The 18,166-nt window shown below is 44.5% G+C and overlaps 1 protein-coding gene across 1 annotated transcript in view; it reads right to left on the reverse strand.

Annotated features, from left to right (window-relative positions):
• The window catches only part of LOC133271856 (high mobility group protein HMGI-C-like), a 61,542-nt gene extending 43,969 nt beyond the window's left edge, over positions 1–17,573 (reverse strand). Inside the window, exon 1 of the mRNA XM_061458302.1 lies at positions 17,445–17,573. The gene's annotated coding sequence lies outside the window, so the exon portion shown is untranslated. The remainder of the gene's footprint in view (positions 1–17,444) is intronic.
• Positions 17,574–18,166: the final 593 nt, after the last annotated feature.

Raw genomic sequence — 18,166 nt, forward strand, 5'->3', positions numbered from 1 at the left:
TCAGGTGGCTTCGGCTGCTTCGGATTCCAGATCTCTAGCAATGGCTTGCTAAACAGCACAAGCCCAGGTATTTACTCTAACTCAGAATCTGAATTAATCCAGATGGCCACTACCCACCAAAGCCACTTCTGATCTTTGAGACATCCAACTACTGTAAGAGCAAGGCAGAGTGGCTGGCACTTTTTTCATCCAAACTGTGTTAACAGCCCTGATCACCACCTGGGAGTGACTGTGACAGTGCAACCCCTAACAGCACACCTTCCTACACCTGCACTTTTCCTCTCAGAACACATATCACTAGAAGAAACCCACGTCATTCCTCTTACAGCGTGTTCGGTGGCAGCACAGTGCGGATAAGGTACGGCACAAAGGAAGAGACAGTTTCTGCCCTGCAGAACAAGCTATCAGCTGCTGGTCCAGCAGAACCATGTTGGACAATGCTTTGATAACCCTACACAGATGCAATGTGAATTACAAGCCATGGTTGAAGCATGCCCTGCCTTACAGCTTCCTGTTCACAGAGCTGAGCTTCTGCAGAGGGGAACCAACACAAACTGTACTGAGCTTCCAGAGTTCTTTGTGACAACAGCATACAGCTACCAGTATTCTAAATCCCTTCCTAAGCATCTCTGCCTCTCCTCCTCATGTGACTGTTTCTAATATCCCTCAGCCTATCTAGCACATTTGGCTATTCCTTCCTTTCTTTTTCTTCCTGTATATATTACAGGTGGGCACTAAATGTCCCTCATGTTTATTTACTGCATATGTCCTGCGCACATCCAGAAATCCCAGAAAACTGGACAAAATACCTAAGTTTCAGCTATACAAAATTTGTGGGATAACAAGGAATTGTGTTGGCATCCCTGCTCTGGCCTCACAGTGCAAGGAGGGATGTGCTCCCAAGCGCTCAGGCTCCCAAGCAGCTCTGGAAATGGCGATTTACCTTTCTCCAGGCAGCCAGCCTCTGCCACAAAGCACTGTGTGCTGGGAAGGAGCCATCTTTCACATCACAGGAGAATCAGCCCACTGAAATAAAAGATTCTGCATTTTCAAGAAGTCCCTTCCTTTTAGTATGGAAGCCATGTCAGCGTGTGTGTCCTCCACAGATTAAACGGGGATAATGGTTAGGACAGTTGAGCACTGGAATAGATTGCCCTGGGAAGTTGTGGAGTCTCCATCATTTGAATTCTTCTGAACAGGCTAAACAGTCATGTGTCAGAAATGGTTTAGGCATGAGAAGTCCTGCCTTGGGGAGCAGAGGGAAAGGAAGACATGACCTCATAAGCTCTATTTCAGCATTTTAAATATCTCCCCTATGGACTGCAGAATCTCTACTTGCCCCCTCAGCTGACCACAGCACGTCTTACCCTAAGCCCTGGTGTTCCATGCCTGTGTGTTACTAGAACTCCATTCTACAGTAAGGGTGGCCTTCTTCATGCAGTGCTTCAAGAGATCCCTTCACAATAGTTTCCTACATTTACAAAATGCTGAGGGATGGAAAGCACAATGCTGTAAATACATCAGAATCTCCATGTTTTAAAGAGCCACTTTTATTCCTACTTTTAGCACATGCCTAGTAGATCAAAGTAATTGAAGGCTTTCTCTGGTATCTCCCAGATACTAACACCGGGTGTACATGTATCACGGTGATGTGCACAGTATGAGAGCGAGGGAGGTAAATTCTTTCCACCCACAAAGAACAAAAATAGTCTAAAATAAGTCATTCAGAATAAAAGCTTAAACCCAAGCAAGAACAAAAGCGAAGGCTCAGGGAAGTGGAGTCTGCACCAGCTGCTTATTTTAAGATCCTGCCTTGACTTTTTAGACATTTAAAGCTGCAATGCAAAGAAAATGAAATCTGATCAGGAATGTTATATAGCCCGCTATTTCCAAATACCAACCCAGGATCTTCGAAGCAATAAAGATTCAATAACACTCCACAGATGCCGGTTCTGAAAATCCAAAGGGAAAAACTGTAACAATTAAGGCTAGACACAGATATGTAATATACATTACACAGATGTTTTATGGCCCTGCAATTATATATATGTCCTCAAAAAAAATAAAAACCCGACCTTCATCAACTCAGCATTACAGTTGCTGTATATTCCACATGAAAAAGAACCAGCAGAAGTGAAGGAAAGCACTCATCAAGATAGCATCAGCATCCAGGCTAATCACAATACACATTCCAGCAAATTAATTTCCGACATGTTCAGATCCTGGCCTTCCATGAGTAATTATTGCACAAATATTGCCAGTGTTGCCTCTTCAGTCTCACAAGATGTATCTAAAGTAAATATTTTTGGCGTGAAATTGGCAGCATGATTTTACACACCTACTGGTAAGCAACACGCATGCATCCTTTGGGGATACACACATCATATAATCATTTATGGAGAGCCCAGACCAGCACGTGCAAGCCTATTAGGAAATGTAAGTTCATCATCCGTTAATGAGAAAATCTCTGCTGAGGACACAGCCTCCAATGCAGACTATTAATTCCAACCTCAGCACCTTAAGACTGCTTGCTAAGAGCCACAGGCAAACCAGCAATCACATAGTAGGCTGTACTTAAGAGGCATGCATCCGAGTGTGACTGTGGGGAGGTGGATATGTATATTACCCTGCCAACATATTAATACTGTCCAACACTCCCGACTTGCTGGTAAACAGCAGTAAGTGCGTCAGCAGCAGGCAAACTTGAGCCACAGAACATTCCCATTTTCTGATGAGCAAAGGTGAATAGCATTCAATTTAATCTTCAGTCATTTTACTTAGCGATTGGTTCTCTCAACCTATAGCCCAGAAATTTTCTCTGCTTCGGAGGTAGAAGGATCCCAAATTCCATTGTTCCTGGAATGTTTTTTTTTCTGACCCAAGGGAGAAATTGGAGGGAAATAATTACATTTGATAACAGCTGGTTTTCCTTTCCTGGTATCCCACCTGGTGTTTGGAGAATCACTCACTCCAGAACCAGCCTAACCCATAGCAGCATTCAGCTTTAATAGCAATTTAACTGCAAGACCTCTGAGTGCTCAAAGACTCAGAGGCAGAGCAGTAATGCAAACTATGTTTAGCTTTCCTCTCTAGCAGGTGTTTAAAACAGCTCACAAAGGTATTTAGCTCAGTTTACCTTGAGCTCCAAAAAGAAGGTAGTCAGCTAAGCACCACCCAGCTCCGAGCTTGAGCTTCAAAACACAATAAAATGATGTCCTTTGGAATTTTGGCAAGTGGTAAAATTCCAAGCCTATCAGTTCTGATGAATAATCTGCTTTGAGCCAAAACCCAGTGCTGAACTGCACCTTCCCTCAGCGTTAACACTATGGATAGACTAGCAGAGACTACATCTCAACACACGAATGAGGAGGGGCAAGCACTAGGTATGCAGATGATGTATTGCTGTTGCATCACCTTTTGTTTGATTAGTGATTACAAAGTAACCGCCTCCCTGCCCAAGGAATGAAATCCAGTAGGGTCCTTCTGAAATAAACATGGCATTTACATATATTTGCCTAAAACCTATCAAATACTTTGGCCTCCAAGCAGCATAGTGCTAATAGTCTTTGTATATCATTTGATGCTACCCCCATGCACAGCTCGTTAGGCACTAAATCCTTTCTACCATCCAGCCATCAATCTAACACAGATGTCCCCCACACAGCAGATGCAAAACACTACTTCAATCAAAGGTAATAATAAAGGAACTTGATTGGGTTAATGGAGTGTCATATGGGGGGTGGGGTGGTCCTTGGGCCCATCTCCCCCCCCCGTTTCCTCTCATATCAATCCTTTCTAGGGAGTGGGGGAACAGTAGCATGGAAAGGAAAAAAAAGTCAGGTTTGTTAGCAGATCTGACATTTGGGGATGAGAATGCTATTAGTCACTGTCACTGAGACAAGATCAATAAGAACTTACAGAGATCGCATTTCCTTATGTGTACAAACTCCAGGAAACACTGACAGCCACACCAGCATCATGATACCAAAATAAATCCAATGCTTTTCCTCCCTTGAGTTTTTAATTTTGTCTTTTCATGCTGCATAACAGAGCTTACAATGGAGATGTTGCTGAGTGTCTCTTGTGACTGTGTGCACTGATGCTTTCCACTGACTCCAGCAGGGTGCTGTGCTTTATACATGCAGGGTTTGGGATATGAAAGGTTTGACAGGACAAGCAAAGGGGGAAAAAAAGAAAAGGTATTTTGCTGTGATCAGTGCTCAGAGTCAAGAGAAGGTAAGAAAGCTACAGACAGCACAGCTCTGTACATTTCCATGTTTGCTTTGTTTCTTGATCACTGTGCAATTAACTCGTGCTCCTGAGTGCTGTGGGTCTCACATGGGCAATGGAAGAAAAGTGTCTTCTCACTGGGGTGCTCACCTTTTGCTTGCTTTAGGTCCTTTACAGCCAGACTCATCTGTAACAAGGCAAGAACAGTTGCCCTTGCTTGTTGAAAAAGGCAGTTTCCTGCACAAAACCCCATCCCTTTGGAGCACAGGAGAGAGGATACTGCTTATGACAGTGGCCTCCAGACTCTTCCTACAGAGCCTCAGCAAAAACCAGCCCCACTAAAATCACACAGCTCATCTGCTCTCCCCAAAAGTCTGCTCCTTCCCTCAGCCCAAACAGTCTGCCACTCGGAATAACATGGTTTTGTGCGTGCTTATTTTTAGGGTACAGCTGAACTAGTGGTATCAGTCTAACACACTGCGTGCCCATTGCACCGGTCCTAATTACAACAAATTCACTGGGGAGGAAAGGAGCATGAGAAAACTCTCCAAGCATACTCCCTAAACCAGCACTGTCAAATCTCACCTATTCTACCAGGGACTTAACAGAACCTGAGGCTTTCGCTGAAGTTCCAATGTCTGGATTGCATAAACAGCAATTTCATTTTAAAATAATGATTTCCAGAATATTTCATTGAAAAAGAACACGTAGCGTGCATGTCTATTATGCTCACCCCCCCCCCCCCCCAAACATGTATACTGCTGTGGTTTCACAAACATGCACGTTTGTAAAGATCAGAGATTTTAAGCCTGTATGTTGATTTTAGGAAACCTGGCCCATAATGTTTTGATGCAAACACCTGCTCCAGATTAATACTGCTATGAAATCCTCAATTGTTTTCTGTTCTCAGGGCACATCGCTGCCTGAGCTGCAGCTTAACCTCTCTTGAGGAAATAGTCCCAAATGGAGCAAAGGAAACCCATTCACAGCTAAATCAAACAGTGAGCATTGCCAGAGCACACACAGACAACCAGCTACTCCTAGGAAGTGAAGGCTCAAGATGCTGCTTGAACAAATGGCTTTCCTGGGCTTCTAAAATGCTAACTATGCACATGCTTATTATTTACATCCAAGCTGGTTAGCATGCCTAATATTTCAGGAGACACATTGTGCAGCTGTAATACAACTCCAGGAACACCCTCTATTTCACTGTTAGGAGGTACCAGAACAGCTGAACAATACAGCTCTTTCTGTACACACTGCTAGCACACTCAAAGCTGGGAAATACTTTGTTGTTGTTTGCTGCAAACATGCCTTTCTTATCTATAAAGCCAGCAACAAGCATGATGCGTTACACTGCCCTAGAACCTTATAGCCCTTTCAGGGCACTCAACACCTGTCTCTTCTAGTTCAAAGAGTGCTGGCATCTCCACAATTCAGACAGCAAGTAGGAGATTCAACACATTTGTGAGTTAAGACCACAGCTCAGAGCTTCTTCCTGCTAGGTGCCTGACACTGTAAAATAGCTACGTTCTTTTTGTTACAGAGGTGCCAGCTATTGCAAATTAAGAAGCTTAGTGATACAAGACAAAGAGGATACAAATGTGAAGGCCATTCTTAATTAATATAGAACATTATAAATGTGGCAAGTATTATGGGTTTATAGACAGTTTTTTCATTCTAGCCAGGATAAAGGGCAGACACATCGCCAGAGTAACACTTTTAATAGTAATTAGACCCTTCTAATCCCAGATGTTACCTTAAAGCATACACCCCTCCTTTAGCAGACTATACATTACCACAAGGCAGGAGCCTAGAGACTGGGGAGCTTTAGAGCTTCACTCTCTACACCCCACTTTTTGATCTATATTATTTCTATGCAAGTCAAAAAACCCCAATGCAACACAAAAACCACCAGAGAAACAAAGCACCATTTCTTTCAGAGCAAGTGGAGGACAGTATCGAAGCAACTAAACTGGCTTACCCGCCACAGAGAGGGCACAAAGCAAACAGGAACCACTTGCCACATGGCTACTTAAAGCCTCCAGCTGCTTTGCACGGCCAAATTTAAAGGGCCAGCACTGAAAGGGGGTGAAGTATTATCTCATTTTACAGGGCAGCTCTATGTAGGGAGGGCAGCCTCAAAGGAGGCACTACTTCTGGCTGTTGTGTCCAAACAATGCATCACACAATGAGTCTTACAACCTGCTCTTGGCGCATGAGCTTCCCTGAGTGCTGTTCCCCCATTACAGCAATTCTCTGAATCTACACTCATCTTATTTGACGGGCTGCAGCAGCAGAATGACTCTGGGATGAGATGGCTTTTTCTAGGCATTAAGTGCCACTGTAAGGAAATGTACTAGAGGTGGATACTATTAATAGTTAAATCACATACACCTCCTTTAGATATCAAACCAGAGCCCCAGGCTTTCTAAGCCAAAGGAGGAATCACCTGTAGCTGGTGTTAGCAGAAGATCCCTTTCTGGCACATGATGTCAGAACCACTCAGTTACATGTGCATCAACTGCATTTCTATGCAGTCATTAGATCTGTCTAAGGTCACCAAAGTGGAATGCTCATCCCGTAAGCCTGTTCCGGTCTGTGATTTATGCTGCCTTAGCCAATACTGTATGCTCCCTGAAAGGCAAATCACTACATCAAAGCCATTCACATTTTGCCACTGTGTGCATCACATCTGAAAAGATTGGTGCTTACAGTAACAGCAACGGGACGCTGAGTTTGTCCTCTAAGCTGCCTGCAGCAGTGTTTTATCTCTTCCAGGAAAATGACTTTAGTGCATGAAGGGGTTTTGTTGTTTCACATTCCTAGGCAAAAAAAAACTGATGAGCAACCTGCAACCAGAATTGGAATGGGTAGCAGCTGGAACAGAAAGTGAGACAAGGAGCAAGATGAATGCCTACCCCTTTGGTAAGGCGGTCAGAGGGAAAGGCAGGAGTAGCTTCCCCTACCACCACCCAAACAGCATCTCCCTGACAGGTTCCACAGCAAGCACATGGGGATTTTCTAGGTGGTGACAAGATTTGTGACAACTGTTGCCTGTTCTTCATCATTGGAGGATGTGGAATTAGCACCTTGACTAACACTGTAGCCTTCTGCAACTGGCTTCCAATCAGCCTCAGAAGCCTCAGGTCAGCCAGCGCTAACACAGAAGCTGATGTGGGCCTTGCAGAAGTTTGTAAAGACCACGTAGCGTTCACATACTCCACGTTGGGAACCATGGTGAGGTGAAACAGCTGATCCCACATAAGGCAATTGTCTTTTGATGGATTCAGCATAGCAGCGACACTTCAGACTCAGACTGAGAGAATGAGAATTCCCTGCAGCAGCCCTTGACTACATTTCACTGTTCACCTCCACACTTCCCATCCCCTCAGACTATACCATGGTCGTGTGCAGGGCTCCTCTGTGAGCCTGTGGAAAGGTCAGCTGCCCACTTCACTAGCTCAGCTTCAGCTGAGTGCCTCTGGCAAATGTGAACCTCTGACAGTTCTCCTCTGTCTTCATTAGGTGGTTCAGGCCTTACACGTTGTTCCTTTGCCTTAGCAGATGAACCTTCATGGCCTCTAATGTGCTTCTCCCCATCACACCTCCCTGACATGGGCAGCTCTAATCCCCTCCTTAGAACGTGGAAGTTAGGGAACAGGGACTAAAGGCAAGTTTTTAAAGATCCTTAAGAAGCCTATGGATCCGAGCTGACTAATACACTTCTCAAACACATGAAATACATAACTGCAATTCAAACTGCTGAATTGAAAAGCCTTGAGGAGTCGATTTCTTTTTGATTGATTTCGATGGGAATTAGACACTGTTTCTGAAAATTGTCATGTTTAAGTACCTAAAAGCCTCACTCTCAGCACCTTGTCTACCACACAGCAGGGAAGCAAGTCAGACTACTCCAGTCACAAGTCCCCTTCTCGATCCTTGCTTCCTTCTCTTTTTTTCTTACCGAAAAGGCATACATGGCACCATCAGGTTCAAAAGTTACTAAAACTTGAATGAGACAAATTCAAGACCAGCTTCACAAGCGGATACTGAAAACTGGGTGGGATGTATCCTCTAGCAGCCCTGATCCAACATTTCTGAGCGCTGTGGGCTACCAGCACAAAGTGCTGAGGCTCGTAGGCTCCCCCTGAAGAGCATGTCCTTTTGCTGTGTGGGAGACAGAACACTTGACCAGATGGGCCACCAGTCTGCTCCAGGAAAGCATTTCTCATGTTGTGATGTTCTTCTGTCTTAAGCAGTCTGTGCTAAGGGCAGTCTAACTGCACCAATACCCTGTACTGAGCACCAGCTTCTATCACTCTGCAGCCACTGCTTCTGGTGCACCTCTTCTAGCTGGTCAGAAGCATGTGGACCTTGAATTGCATTTTGCTACATAGACTGCTTTTTGTCCTGATCCCATACATTTTTAAATTGGACTCTGAGCTGGTTATCTCCTTTTCAGCTATTTCATTGCCACAGTTCCAAACCCGTGAATGCAGTCTGCTGTCTCTTTCTTCTTCAGACTCCTTTGCATTCCATTTTTTTTTCCTTTCACAGCACTGCTATTGTGGCAGTGGCTGGCATGATTATTTCTACTTACTCCCAATCCCCCAATGGCAGTGCAATGCCACTTTAATTGGCTATTTCTCCCTCCCGACACTAATCTCCTAACAAATGCCGATGCTGTGTTAGATGCTGTGCGGGGATCTCTCATCACTATCTCTTTAAGCAGGCAGTTGTATGTGGAACGGATGCATAGTCACTCAGCATGGATGGATTTGTCTGAGTCCCTGTCAGCTCCCTGGTTTTCTCACTGAAATCTTGCATTGCAGATCCGGATTTCTATTGCTTTAACTTTTTGAGGCAGATTTATCTCAGCCCCTGTCAGATCAATGGGTTTTGTCACAGAAATCTATGTGACTTTGTTCCCTGTGGAGATCCAGCTAGTCAAGCTTGTGGAGGTTGATTTGGGAAACTGAACCCGAGGCCTTGTTGGCTAAGCCAGGAGGGGACAATAAGAACTGAAAAGAGCAGAGGCCTAACAACCATGAAGACTTAGCTAGAAAATCCAGCAGCTAAGAAAGAAAGTTCACAAGAGACAGACTACACATACACCTAGAGAGCACGTTCCTTTTACAATACGTGCACACATGCACTTTGTAGGTTCAGGGCTCTCTACCTAGCATGGTAAGCAGCTGCTCCCTCTGCTCCTGACTGCAGCTATGTGGCAGTGACCCTGCTCTTAGAAAGCTGCAGTCGAGGCCAGCTCAGCCTTTGCACGACAGTCCCCTGAGAATGGTTGCTCAAAACCCCTCCAGCTCTGGAGGCGGCCGGTCCGTGAGAGGCACTGTTCCTTTAATGCCTCAACACTGTATTAGGATGCACTGTGCTATCAGAGATGATTTTACTCAAGGGATACAAGCCCAATGTTGGTTTTGCCTGTAGCCATCAGACCGCGTGGCTGTCTGACGCTGCAGTGATGCCAACAACAGAGCCTTCCAGATAATCTCAGCTTTCGTGAATTGCTAAGGGTCCATCTTGTCTCCTCGGCTGATTCAAAAATTTCCACTACCAGCTTCAGTAAATGGAAGTTTCCTGATGAAAAGTACGTTTTTCAAATACCCTTTTGGTTGTACTGAGCAATAACATTATCTCCTTTGCTTATTTCCACTTAAAGATTTTCTGACAATGATTATCAGAGTAGGATGAACTTCTAAAACAAAGTGGTAGTAGTAATAACAGTAACAGCAATAACAGGGAAGCAGGTAACATACATGAAAGGAAGAGCCTGGTGCTGCCTGATAAACACTCAGACTTCACTGGAACAGCCAACTCAACCTGAAAGCTCAACACAGCGGGGATGTAGTCTCTGTTGGTGAAACTGCCTCAGTTTTGTGTTTGAAGAGGAGCATTTCAAAAAGAAAGGGTACCCCAGGAAAGAGGAGATTTGGGAAGGTAGCCATTAGCGTCTCAGCATTAGTGAGAAACGGTGCAAACTGTTGGCCATGGGTCACCTCATTGTTCCCTCTGCAATATTCCAGTCATGGGCTTTCTTAGCAACAGACGCTCATTTCTGTGCCTGCCTTGTAGTAATTCCCTTCTTTCTTTTAAATGAAACTCTCCTTTTGTTGTTTGCTTTTCTAGTTCAATTTCACCTCTGGAAATTCTTCATTCCCATTTTTCACATTCTAATCTTTCTTCACCCATCCTTCTCTCCCTGCCTTATTTAAACATTCATGCTTCTGTTTTGCTTCTTCCTTCATGTGATTATCTATTCTCTTTTAACTGGTATCCCTCCTTAGAGTTTTTTCCCCTTCCACCCTTTCATCTCTCTCCCTTTTGCTCTCTCAATCTTTCAGCTTGCAGCTTAGGAAGCGGTAGTCCTTAGATATTGAAATGACATATTTAGTTTCTGCTTGTGATTCTGTGCTAGATATATCTGTATGTCTGTGCAGTTTCAGAGAGAGCGTAAGCCTTGGTAAATACAGGAAACTGAGGTGAAAGCAAAGCTGAGAGAAAGGTTGCTTACTTGTGCCTGTGATTTGTAGCTGTTTAATAATGGCCTCCTGATTAACAGAGACTGCAATTCCAGAAATGCCACAGTGATAGATACTCAATATATACCCAAACAGAGATACACAATTGCCTTAACATTTAAAGCCAGTTCTGATGCACCTATTATCTTGTAAGTTGTACCCGTCACTGCCTGGTGTGCGCACCGCTGGTAAAACACAACCTGAATTCTGCCTGGGTCTCTGAGGACTCCCAAGGTGTTAAATGATTGTTATTACATGCAGCTGTCACCATGTCTGCAGCTTCATCAAACCAAAAGAATTATATTGTGGCTTTTGTGTTTTCACTTCAGAACAACGCAAAACAACTATGTCTTTAATAACACTGCTGAAACTGTGCTCTCATAAGTCATCTTGTCTGCTACAGTAACTGCTTCTCACAGAGGTCCTCCTATTTTATCTGGTTGTAGTTAACAAAGCAAGGTTACAAGGCTTGGCTAGACAAAGAGCGATGAGATACCTGTAACCATCCTCTTGCTTTCCCTCCTCTCTTTTGGTACATGTTAATGTGCAGCAAGGTCACTTCAATAAGGAACTTTGAAATACTTGTTATTGGTGCTTTCAGGCTCACTTCCAGAAGCATGCAAGATTACTTCAGTCGGATTACCCCTCTGTGGTCTACTTCTGCAGGCAATGTGTCCACAGGATGACCTCCCAAGCAGACAGAAAGGGCCAAAGGGCAATAGCAGGTCAGTCATTAGTAAGATGGTCCAGGAGCTGCCTGTTCTATCCTAAGCTAATTATCTGTCCTGCCTTCACCACAAGCGTAAACCAGGCTGATTAGTTCAATCTGCCATCCTGGCCCAATAAACCAAGCTGTTTCAAACTCTGCTAGGGTTGTAATTATCATTTAGCAATGATCCAGGTCTAGGAATGAGGAGATGCAGAGATGCATTCACAAAGATGACCTGGACTGCTGCAGTATTAACTGAGAGTGCCTGTGAGAGCACATCTCAGGTGCTGTTACACATCAGAACCCAGAAGGAGATGTTTGAAAACTGGTTAGGAAAAGGGGCTTTAGCATAAAGTGTGGGAGCCCACATTTGGGAAAAAAAATAACTAGACTGAGTTGCACCAGCACAGTTGTGGGAGGAAAACTTGCACAATGCCTTGACTACAGCCATGGCTGTTTTTCCTCACATTCGTGGGCTCTAATTCTACATAAAATAACAAAAGGGGGAGTGAGAGACAACACTGCATCATCTTGACAGTCCTTTCTAAGTATATAAAAGATGAGCTGTAAGTTCCTCAGCGTCTTGCTACCATAGAAGCAGGCAACAGCAAACTGCCATCGCTAGAGCCATGCAGGACAATGACAGATTGGTGCGAGCCAGCCTCATGCTGCCAATAGCAGTGACCAGCCATGTTTTCCAATAGCTGGCTCATTAGTAGAAATAGAGATTTCCAAGACAGCCAAAGAGATTAGGGAGCTCTGTAAAATCCTCAAGGCTGGCTATGAGACAAGTCTCAGAGGACTGGGATATAAAGTCTTTGCATGTATGCCCCTGATTTTAAGCTGACAGGGATCAATGTTGCACTAAAGATCCAATGGATGTTTACGATGGGCTGATGGTCGTGGTTCAACTTCTACTGGATAGTCACCCATACCACTAAAGCTACAGGCAATCAGCTCATGTGTCCAAATTTGTGGCATTCAGGCTAGCACTTTAAATAGACCATGAGGACTAAGGTGTTTTGCCCCCCTCAGTAGAGATGTGTCCAGCTCAGGACTGACAATGTGTGGAGAGAAGGAGCTTAGGGTATGTTGCTTGTGCTGCACATGTCCAAAAACCAGAGTAGGACTCATGTTTCTGTCTGTCAGTCTGGCTTACTTCCCAGGCACTAAACTGCTGTAAACATCAGAACTCTGGAACATTGTCTTTAAATAGCCAGAGACACTGGTTAGCGAAAGGTCACAGGGGGAGCAGAAACATTAGGTTATAGCCAAATAACAACTTCAGCAATAATGGGAAATGAGGTGGGTGTACTGGTTGTACTATCACAAAATTAGCTTTGCAGGAGCTGTAACTTGGGACAAGATTGCATAGCTGTGACTATAACTTAAGTAGTTGTGTAGGGCTGCACCTTCCCCTTGAAATGGGTGATAGACATGAAAGAGGTCACCAGATGGTTGTGCTTAGTGTGAAGCCAAATGAAATTCAGCTGATACTTGAAGAGATTCAATCCTTTTCAGTTTGGAACAAAACAAGCCATTGTAATTAGCCTTGTGTCAACCACTTGCATGAATACCCAAAGGAGGTCTGGTTACTTGTCCAGAATCTCTTACATCTGGAAACTGGGTCAGAAACCAGACTCTTGTCAGATCATTAATTTTCAGGTTACACTGAAAATGTAAGGATTGCTTTGGACATTATAATCCACATACATTACCACATTCATCTTCTTTCTAGCCCAAACCTCCATCAGCCAATCCCACTGTACCTTATCTTGTTCATACTCCCCTTTAGGACAAAGCCTACAGCTGAGTACATGTTGCATTGTTTAAAACTCAATGGTAAGAGTGAGAAGCAGAATCACAAGGTCTCCAGTAAGATGCTGTGGTAACAGCCTGCAGTTAGTTCTAAGCAGCAAGGAAATGTACTGCCTGAAAGGCAGCCTCCAGCAAAACCTGGGCTCAGGTCAGGTACTGCTGTATACACCAAATCTGTTGCTTTGAACTGCACTCTAAGGGAAGACAGCAGCTAATACTATCTACAGAGAACTGTGATTTCTGAAACTGTTGAGTGGTCTTTTAAAGCAGTCCCACACAGAGCCTCCATTACAACAGATAATCAGAGTAAGAGCTTCTTCAGAAAGAAGAGGGGTGAGTTCCTTGGCAAGTACTTGGGAAAAAGCATTTCAAGCTATTTGTGCAGGGAAAGATCAAAAAGAGATAGAAGATTTCTATTCTTCTTAATAAGCAACTCAATAATAGAAACAATCCTACATGTTCCAGCTGCTTCTCCAAGAAACCAGCATTAGCTGTCTTGTGTCTAAGCTTCAGCCACTTGCACCCTGGAGCTGGGCATGGACAGAGACGGCGGACACAGTACAGCAACAGAGCAGATGCAGCTACATCACTTTAGGCCTATATGGAAAACTTTCCCTGGGATTTGGCCTCAGACACAAAACTAAATGCAGCACAAGTCATGTTCGCAGACAACATGACACTCCTGTTAAAAGAGGAGGGCTGTTCCGTGTCAGTGGCAAAATGTAAGAGACTGAGTTGTGCTTTATGGAAAACCAGCTAAGGGTACTAGAGCACAGCTCCGTTTTGCAGCTAAGGTGATTCCGCTCCTGTTGGCAGTGTAAAGGCCTCCAAATGAGCTATGCCAATCCTCAGAGCAAGGGGACATTACCCAGCAGAATCATTACAGAGCATACAAAATTGTGCAGTCCATCTAAGAGGGACTACTACTGCATTTTAGGTTGGAAGACCCTTTAAAATCGAATTATTCAGCCCACCTTCATGTCCAAATAGAACTGTATCTCCCAGTGATACTTCTGCTTGGAGAACCACATGACCTTCAGGAAAACAGAGCTTAGCAAATTATTGCTTCTACATTTTACGTATTGAGGATTTGGTGGGTCACCTACAGACATGACTTTTGGGGTGTTGAAATGGCAGCTCAGATAGGCCAAAGGAAACATCCCTGCCCTCCTTTCTGCAGTTAAGCACAGATCTACAGTTTTTTGGGAACCAACAGCATGGGAACAGTTTAGAAGCAAGTTTATCACAGGCAGATTCCCTCAAGGTTAAACATAATCAGCCAGGGCCAGCTGCTCTTAGAGCCTGCTTTTGATTTCCAGCATTTGAGAGATCACCTGTAAGTTATCATAAAAATCCAGGAATGCAGCAATGCTGGAAGCAGTTCAAGCTGAAAGTCAGACTAAGTACACACCACTGCAGTCACAGTCTCAGGTGGGAACTCTGATAAAATGACAGGGTAGAATGACAGCTTAAGAGGAGCCTGTAGGCGGGTAGGCATTAAACCTGTCCCAGACTCGTCACCTAAGTCACACAAGAAGAGGTTGGTGAAACAGCACAAAATTGTCTAATTGCATTAGGAAGAAGAACAACTTATCTAATTCATGTGTTGTGCTGCCAGAAACCCAGATCAGAGCTCACAACACTTAGAATTTTGGATACCTTAAGACATGGAACAAAGTGGCAGGTAAACTCTTCTCATCTGTATTCAGGATCAAAAACCACTGGATTTTTTGTGGCCATCACAAATTTAATACCAATGAAGGAGAATGAGAAGTTTGATGGTGCCTTGCACTTAAAACCTTCCATACCATAAACATCAGGGAACAACAGCTGGTGCTGAGCAGTCTCCCAGTCTAGATGAAGCAATATCAACAGTCCCAGAGCTAGATGAAGCAAAATCAACACCATGACTAAAGCAAAGAGAAAAGGAGCTTGCCATGGAGCAGTTTTATATTTCATCATGGTTAGTGTTTGAATTCTTCATTCCTTCCTATACCTTAGCAAAGCTCTACAGAGAAAGAGTATTATGAATACATAGTGCCACTGCTTACTGAAACAGTGAACTGTCCTTTCACAGGCAGCTCTTGCCCTGAACTTAGAATCATAGAATCATAGAATAGTTAGGGTTGGAAAGGACCTTAAGATCATCAAGTTCCAACCCTGCTGCCATGGGCAGGGTCACCTCACATTAAACCATCTCACCCAAGGCTCTGTCCAACCTGGCCTTGAACACTGCCAGGGATGGAGCATTCACAACCTCCCTGGGCAACCCATTCCAGTGCCTCACCACCCTCACAGGAAAGAATTTCCTCCTTATATCCAATCTAAACTTCCCCTGTTTAAGCTTTAACCCGTTACCCCTTGTCCTATCACTACAGTCTCTAATGAAGAGTCCCTTCCCAGCATCCCTATAGGCCCCCTTCAGATACTGGAAGGCTGCTCTGAGGTCTCCACGCAGCCTTTTCTTCTCCAGGCTGAACAGCCCCAACTTTCTCAGCCTGTCTTCATACAGGAGGTGCTCCAGCCCCTGATCATCCTTGTGGCCTCCTCTGGACTTGTTCCAACATTTCCATGTCCTTTTTATGTTGAGGACACCAGAACTGCACACAATGCTCCAGGTGAGGTCTCACAAGAGCAGAGTAGGGGGGCAGGATCACCTCCTTCGTGTGGGAGCGTGCTGGGCACGCTCCTTTTGATGCAGCCCAGGATATGCTTTGCTTTCTGGTCTGTGAAAACTTACTATCCTTTAGCACCTAAAAGTGCTACCAGTAACTAATTCTTGAGCCCTTGCAAAAGGTCACCTTCCTGCTGTTAACCTTCTTCCTACAAGAAATGCAAAACTGTCAGGGCTCTGCCTCCATGAGGGGCCAGGCATGGTGAGAGCACGATAAAACACTTACAATGGCCCTGGCCCTTCCTCTCACATGGTGCCCAGAGCAGCTGTTCCTGTAACTGAGCATTCAGAGGGATATTTTTTGCCTAAGCCCCATTGGGAATGGCAGTCCTTGCCATCTGTGATTGGATGGAAAGGTTGTATCCTTTGCTGCTGTCAGCCACACTCTTGACTATTAGCATCAGGGAAGCACCTCTTTCAGAAGAGGCTCATTTGGCATGTGATATAGCAAGGGACTTACAGTTGGATAACAGCTATACCTCACAGGAGGGATTGTCTGGAAAGGGCAGGCATTGCAAGGGGACAGGCAGAGCCCCTTACCTCACATGCACCAAGCTCTGACTGCACTGGAGCCATGGGAAGGACCAAGGAACATTGTGCTTTCACAGTGATTTATTAAACGAGACTCTAAGAAAAGCTGCAATATTGGGACAGGCTCCCATGGTTGTTTATGTTCAGTTTTTCTTGGGATCTCTCAGCAGACCTGTTTCAAAGGCTTTCCTGTGTCCCACTACTCCTTGCCCAGCAGCAGAACTTCTCTGGACCAACTGTACAGATATCTTTCTCAGTTCAGTGAAAGGATCTTTGGTAGCCAGTAATCTAACTTTGCAGACCTTGGTCTAATGTGAATAACACACTGTTTAGTAGCTCACTTGACATGTACTCCAGTATGCAATTGGTGTCCTGAGCACACAGAAGTCCAACCTCTGAGAGGACAGACAGGCTGCAGACAATGGGAGGTGAGCTGCATAAAAATGCATGAAAGGATCACTGCTCTCCAGGGAGCCAGCATGAAAAAGCATCTGCCAAAGGGAATCCTTCTAACCTCCTGCCAGGGGGTGAAAAGGAATGACACCATGACAGAGTGACAAACAAGGAGTGACAAGTGTGGAGTGATATATATGGAGTGACAAGCGTGGAATGCCTCACAACAGGGATCAATCTGTTGGTAATGCTCAGAAACCCCCTGATCCCCACAAAAAGAAGGAAGGACAAAGAGCCTCCACCAAAGCCATCACCTTCACAGTGTCCAGTATCCTTTCCACATACTCATCAGTCACAAAGCCACATCCCAGGCAGACAGGCTAGTAACTCTGGGGTAACAGTGTACACACTGACATCATCTGAACTCCCTAGGGTGCATCTGTTCTACAGCTGGGGTCCCATTCAGAGGTTTTCACCGATAAACTAATTCCCTCAGTCATGAGATCGTACCCTTTCTCCTCTACAAAGATAAAAAGAATAGTCCACATACCATCAGAAAGGGCCCTGGACCTTCCTGACAGATTCCATCCAGTGGAAGTGATTCGTGTCTTTCACATCTATGTGGTGACAGCTTGCAACTGCATCTTTCTCTGTCTCTGTCTCTGTTTCCTTTTGTAGGATGGCCATTACTGCTGTTGGTTAATGCCAGCACCGAGTTCGTGTCACCTCCTGCAGTCAGTGTATGCCTGAGGAGACAGAATAAACAGTTATTAAACCTCCCCTAGATTTGCTGTCATATTGTAACTAGGCACTGGAAATCAAATAAATGTATTATAGAAGATGAGCAGTTAAAATGTCTAGTGAAAAAAAAATCAGATTCAGGCAAAATGGCTTAATCTGCAGCATTAATGAGTAACAGATTGTCCATCAATAGTATATGAGGAGCAGCACGCAAGAAGGCAAAACTCACACAAGCTCCCAGGAACCTTTGCAAAACGCCCAGCTCAGAAGAATGCTCAAGAATATGATTAAGGCTAGGCATGTGTTTAAGTCCCACTGATTTCAGTGAGACTGAGGTAAAAGCTTAAATGCTTTTTTGAATCAAGGTACTTTATTGAACCAAAAAATATTCTGTGCATAAGTCAGAAGCAAGAAGAGCTGGGAAGGCAGAGCTGGCCCAGTTCTGCATGGGTGGATGCATGCTGCTGTCCTGCTACCCCAGCTATGGGGAAGAGGGAGTCATAGCTCTGCAGCCTAAGATTCTTCCCTATG

Source organism: Pezoporus flaviventris, unplaced genomic scaffold (assembly GCF_033815535.1).
Source record: "Pezoporus flaviventris isolate CSIRO_AGI_PZ_B2104156 unplaced genomic scaffold, CSIRO_AGI_Pfla_v1 ptg000026l, whole genome shotgun sequence".
In the NCBI taxonomy this organism is placed as follows: domain Eukaryota; kingdom Metazoa; phylum Chordata; class Aves; order Psittaciformes; family Psittacidae; genus Pezoporus; species Pezoporus flaviventris.